Source organism: Vombatus ursinus, unplaced genomic scaffold (genome assembly GCF_900497805.2).
Source record: "Vombatus ursinus unplaced genomic scaffold, bare-nosed wombat genome assembly UNPS02014786.1, whole genome shotgun sequence".
Taxonomy (NCBI): Eukaryota; Metazoa; Chordata; class Mammalia; order Diprotodontia; family Vombatidae; genus Vombatus; species Vombatus ursinus.
The window spans coordinates 39,525,218-39,532,194 of NW_020954564.1; positions in this window are offsets into that span (position 1 = coordinate 39,525,218).

The following is a 6,977-nucleotide window of genomic DNA, read 5'->3' on the forward strand; positions in this document are numbered from 1 at the left end:
GAGTTGGACACAACTGAAATGACTGAACAACAACCATGTGCCAAACACTTCACTGGCTGGCTTTTAAGGGAGATTTTAAAATAATAGACAAAATACAGCTCCTTCCTAATACAATTTGCAACCTAGTAGAGTCTTAGAGTCATGACTGTAAATCCAAAAGGCCTATGTTCAGGGGCTATCTCCATCACTATCTCCCAGTATCACTCTTCTGTTCTGAATTTTGGCATCCTCATCTATAAAAAGAGGAAATCCATGCTTTTACTACCTACCTCAAAGGGGTGCCATAAGGATCACATGAGAAAATAGATATGAAAGCACTTTGGAAATTCTAAAGCAGAGTGGGGGAGGGGCATGAGAGATTATTATTATTATCATTATTGTGATTATTATCCCTTCTTTGGTGCTATGGCCCATGATGTTCCAGCTGCCCCACAAAGTGATGCACAGCTGTGTTTCTTTCATTTCCTTACAGGAAAGCATCTGGAAATAAACAGCACTTAGGCTTGCTGCTGTGGAGACTAAGCCATTGTTTCTTTAATAACACGTCTCTGTGGAAACCGTCTCCCAGCCCACTTCAGAAGCCAGGCTGGGCTGACCCTGACGTGATGTGGCTGGCTCAGCTAGCACACAAGCACAGATTGATGGGGGTGGGGGATTGTAGGAAGTGGAGGCCAACTGAAAGAATAGAAGACTTTGGACAATAAGTAAGGGAGCAATGATGCCCCCTTAGAGTGGAATATCAGTTCTATTATCTGCAAGAACTTACTGAGAAATGCTGATTCTGGAGTCTCAAAACCTATGAGATGTATATGTTTCAGTTTTATGTGAGCATGTGTGCGCATATGTCACTGTGTGTACCCATTGGTGAGTAAGAATAAATTGATGTGGCTAGGTGCATGTGTGTATGATACTACCTCTCTGACTACCTGTATTGATTGAGTGTGTATCGTTTCTGTATTCATGTAGTCTGGAATTTCACCAGAAGTGGAAACCCATTGCAGTTAATAATTTTAGTCAGTTACCTATGTGATATGTTTTGTGAGGTATCAAAAAGCCCACTACCCTCCCTCTGCAAAATATCTTTTCCACAAGGCCGAGAGAGTATCTGAAATTCCACCATTAGCAATTATTATTGATTAAGCATTGTCCTCTCCCTGTGGTCTTCTTTAAAAGGCAAATACTTCTGGCTGAGGTAATACATTCAGTTTGGCATAACTGAATTTTTATAACAGGAAAGGACTTTAGTGATCACCTTATCCTACCATCTCATTTGACAAAATAATATTCAGATTGAGAGGAGAAACAACTTGTCTAGATCTTATAACCAGATTGTAGGAAAGTGAGATTTTGAACCCAAACCTTCCTCCCAGTACAGTACCTTTGCCACGATTCTAAGTTGTAACAAAAATCTTAATGTCAGTGAATTGGCTAAGTACCTGCTAACTTTGATAAAGGGGCTCAGAAGGATTAGTAGGAGGTTAAATATATGAAAGAAATAATGCACATATGTGGGAAAGAAGATAATACATGGAAAGGAGGAAATTAAACAAATTGTCTTCTTTATGAAAACACAAATATCTGCAACACTATATAGTGACAAAACACTTTTCTCAGAACACTTAGTATAAAGACTCACTTTAGAGACAAAGAAGTCAAGGCTTAGCAAGGTGAAATTACTGACTGGATGTTATATAGTAAACATGACAGCTTACATACAGACTCAGATCTCCTAACTTGAAGTTTGATGTCCTTTTCATTACACTACACTGCCAAAGACTAAGTTCGCTTACTCCACAGTAAACTTAAGTCTAGTCATTTTCCCCAATATGTGGTTCTTGGAATTAGGATCTGAAATGGAATCATCATTAGAATGTGCTCAAATCAATCTGGCCATACTGTGCCCAGTGTAGGAAAATATCTAATCTTTGCTCCTGACTGCTGCTTCCAGACCCTTCCCCCATTACAATAATATAGGAAACTATTTTCCTTTGAATTGCAATCCATTTATATTATTTTACCCAGATCATTGTTTCACTAACCCACTGACCTTGAGATCTTTTCCCTCCTTTCACTATTCAATTTAATTCAGTAAACATTCATTAATTATTATGTGCCTTGAACTGTGCTAAGCTTTTATGATTCAAAAATAAAAATTAAAAAATGTCTCTCCCTTCATGGATTACACATTTTATTTGGGGAAAAAAACAGCTTTTACCTTCATTTGCAATCTCTCCCTATTCACCAGAAATCTTAGCCATTTCCTATAAACATACAATGGACTTTTCCATTCATAAAAACCTATCATTTGACATTATCACATACTCAGGCTATTAGCTCATTTATTTTTTCCCTTTCATGGTCAAACTCTTGGAAAACACCTTTTATATTCCAATGTCCTTGGCTCTACTTCTTGACCTGGAATTCACTAAACAACCTCTTGCAACCTGGGGTTACAACCTCATTTCTTTACTGGAAAATTTTCCTCCAACACTATTATCTCTTTTTGTTTTTGTTTTTGTTTTTGTTTTTCGGCAAGGCAATGGGGTGAAGTGACTTGACCCAGGATCACACAGCTAGTAAGTGTCAAGTGTCTGAGGCCAGATTGAAACTCAGGTCTTCCTGAATCCAGGGCCAGAGCTCTATCCCCTGCACCATCTAGCTGCCCCACACTATTATCTCTTAATAGATAAATCCAATAAAAAAAACTTCACAGTCCTCATCATTCTTGACATCTCTACAACTTTTGTTACTATTAATTATCTCCTCCTCCTACCTTCTATCTCCTCATTTGGCTTCTGTGACATTACTCTTCTTGTGGTTCTTTCAACTCCTTTGAATACTCCTTTTCACTCTACATTGTTGTATCATCATCTATCTCTCACCCAGTAACTGTGAGTATACTCTAAAGCACTGACAGACTCCTTCATCTTCTTTTCTCTACATTTTTCCTCTTACAATATTACCCTATATTATCTTCTTCAGCACTGCCTGTGTCTTCTCTCACATCCCTATTTATTCATTTAAATTCTAAAGGGGAATTTGTAATACCCAGTCCTCCAAATTATCACTTCCAGATACTTTCCCAGTCTCCTTTGCTCATTATACTTTTTTGGAGGCCATTCAATTAAAATTTTCCACTTAATTAAAATTGTGGTAGTTTTATTATATAAGCCTGCTGGTAATTTTCAATCTTTTCTCAAGGAGTTTAGTTCAAAGCTCACCATTTTTCTCTCCTGCCTAATTCCTGCTGTGCTACTAGGGAACCTTACTATCCATATAGATACTCCTTCAAACTCCATAACCTCCAATTTCCTCACCCACTTTAATTTTCATAATCTATTCCACTTCTGTCACATATAGGGATGATACCACTGTTTATCTCACCATTATTAACAAGGGTTATATTCCCTAGTTAGAAATTCTGACATTACCCTATTTGACTGTAATCTCTTATTACACTTCACCCAGTCCTACATCTATTCTTTACTGTTATGTAAGACCTCTATTCCCTCTATCCTTCTGTACTTTTTCAGGCCATTACTCTTACTCTGAAATTGCTTTTATCCCTCTCATACCTCAATCCAATAGACAGAAATTTCCACTCTACATTGTCCTCTTGAATCTTTTGCCCTACTGTTCAATCTTCTGCCTAATATTAGCAAACTCCAGCCCTAGAATTGTCCTATCATCCTTTTCCACTTCTCCTTTAGTACTTTTTCAAGCCATTAACCCTACTCTGACATAATTTTCCTCCCTCTCAAATCTCAAACCAAAAGTTAGAAACTTTTATTCTACATTGTACTTTTTAATTTTTCCCCATTGTCCAAACTCCTGTCTTATATTACCAAACCTAAGCCCTGTCATTCTCCTTCTCTTCTCCTGCTCCCAAGACACTTAATGAAGCTAGAGGAAGTCCCATAACCATGCTGACTGGATTCATTACAAATTCATGTTATCCAACCTGAACTGGGTCCTCACAGTAGCCACACAGTCCTTTTATTCTTCCTTAATTGATTTCATATATTACTCCCTAGAGCAGTTATTGCAAGTATTCTCTTCCTTCCTCAAATCCCTCAAAGTTCCTCTTTTTCTGCCTCCTCAACTAAGTTCCTTGTATTTTACCTTAAGGAAATAAATGAAGCTATTCAACATGAGCTCTTTTTTCTTCCACATTCTTCATCTCAAATAAATGTTTATTAATTGACATACTGAAAACTTCTTGACATTATTTCTCACTCTCTCTTCCTTTATCTAGACTCTGAAAAAGAGTTGGCTTTTTCACTTGCCAAGACCAATCACTCCACATTTATTCTTGATCCTCTCTTCTCCTTTTCTAGAGTAGAATGTGGGTTCAATTATCCCCCTTCCCTTGAATATTAAATCTCATTCTATGAACTACTCTTTTCTGTGCTCCATTCAAAAATTCCCATTTTTCCCCATTAAAAAAACTTCATTATCCTACCAACTCCTCCAAATATCATCCTGTTCTCCTTTTCTCAGCAAAATTTCTACTCTCTCAAAAGTTAGCAGTGATCTTTTTTTAAAATTCTATTTCATTTTATTTTTAATTCCAGATTCTCTCCTTTCCCTCTCATTCTCCTCTGTGCTCTGAGAAGGCAAAAAAACTACAAAACTCATTACAAATATGAAGTAATGCAAAGCAAATGTCTGAATTAGCCATGTTCTCATAAGAAAGAAAACATATGCTTAAATCTTCTATCTGAATCCATCAATTGATTATCTTTATAATATAATTATTGCATAAGTTGTTTTCCAGGTTCTTCTCCCTTCACTTTGTATCAGTTCATACACACACACACACACACACACACATATATATACATGTATAGATATATGCATATATATACACACATATATACACATATATGTGTATATATGTGTGTGCATCCCCATTTTTCTGAAATCATCCCCTTCATCATTTCTTATAGAACAATAGTATTCTATCACATTCATACACCACAATTTATTTAGCCATTCCCTAATTGATGGGCATCCCCTCACTTCTCAACTCTTTTCCACTACAAGAAAGAGCAGCTATAAATATTTTGTACATATGGGTCTTTTCCTCTCCATTTTTTGTGGGTACAGACATAGTAGCAGGATTGTTGGGTCAAAGGTCATGCAGAGTCAAATAGCTTTAGGGGAATAGTTCGAAATTGTTTTCCAGATTTGTTGGACTGGTTCATATCTCCACCAATGGTGCATTAGCATATGTATTTCCCCACATCTTTTCAAGTGCCTGGCATTTTCTTTTTCTGTAAGTTTAGCCAATTAGATGGGTATGAGGTGGTACCTTGAAGCTGTTTTAATTTTAATTTCTCTAATTATTATTGATTTATAGCATTTTATATAACTATTGATAACATTGGCTTCCCTTCTGAAAACTATATTTCTATCCCTTTAGAATTTATCATTTTAGGAATATCACTTATTCTTCTGAATTTGGCTCAGTTCCCTAGATATTTGAGAAATAAGATCTTTATCAGAGAAATCTACTGCAAACATTTCCCCCTAGTTTCCTGCTTTTCTTCTAACTTTGGCTGCATTGATTTTTATGCAATTTTTAAAATTGTGTAATCAAAATTCCTCATTTTACCTCTTTTGAAGCCTCTCTATCTTTAGTTTGATCATGAACTCTTCCCTATTTGTTGATATGACAGATGATTTCTTCCATGATCCACTAATTTGCTTATGATATAACCCTTTGTATCTAAATCATGTACCTATTTTGAGCTGATCTTGCAATATTGTGTAAGATGTTGGTATATGCCCAGCTTCTGACAGACTAGTTTCTTGTTTTCCATGTAGTTTGGGTCAAATAATGAGTCCCTACCCCAATAGCTAGAATTTTAATGTTTATCAAACATTAGTTATTGTGCTTATTTGCTTCTGCTTTTTGTTTACCTAATCCAATCCACTGATCAGCCACTCTTTTTTTATCCAGTACAAAATTGTTTTGACGATTACAACTTTGGATTGGTCAGGTAGCAAAAACAGGTGACAGTGAACTTGTGAAAAATCATTGGATGACCACATAGTTTTGCTTTGGAGTTGAGTTCCTAAAGTTCTTGTAGTGAGGTCAAGTGACATGGTAGTATCAAACTTGCTCTTTCTAATTTACATTTACCTAGTTGTTTGCATAATTTCTACTATGTTTGTAGATTATCCTCATTAAGGCCACACTGGTCAATCATCTGAAAGAATTACTAGTGATAGGAATCAGATAGCCCAGGAGGGTTAGTTGTTGATTCAAAAATATTTGGTCTCCTGAAAATGTCAACAGGTTAGAAACATAGAGCATAATGTGTAGGCCCTCATAACTTGGAATTCAGAAGGCAGAATGTTTGTTCCAAATCTTAGGGGATCTAAAGTTTAGACATAGTAAAGAACACAGCTAGAAACATGTCACCTGAATAGACTGAAATTAACAAATTGAACTTAAAGATAGTTAATCTAGAGATGCTATCTTAGTTCTGTTCTCACCTCTTTTTTCCCTCTATGCTGCAAAGAACAATGAGTCAGTGTTTTGTTCCCCTCTTAGCTTGCTTTTCTTTTCTCCCTGCGGGGAAAGTATAGGAATTCAGCCAGGATATTCTACACTTATGTGTTGTTTGGATGGAAAACACTACTGATCTTAGTACATGTAATCCATTACATCTTCCTTTTAAAAGAATTTTTACTTTAATCTTTGAAGTTACTGTTATCAATTATATTTATAATATATTGAAATAATTTTTATGGATATGCATGTTTGTTTCCTGGGCCATAAATTTCTTCAGTAACTCATAAGGATGACCAGTAGTCCTCATTAAATTTCTTTCTCTCAAGCAAACTGGTCTTTTTTTTTTTCACTAGGACTAAAATTTTCAACCATCCTTGTCAAAAGATGAAAGAAAGAAAGAAAGAAAGAAAGAAAGAAAGAAAGAAAGAAAGAAAGAAAGAAAGAAAGAAAGAAA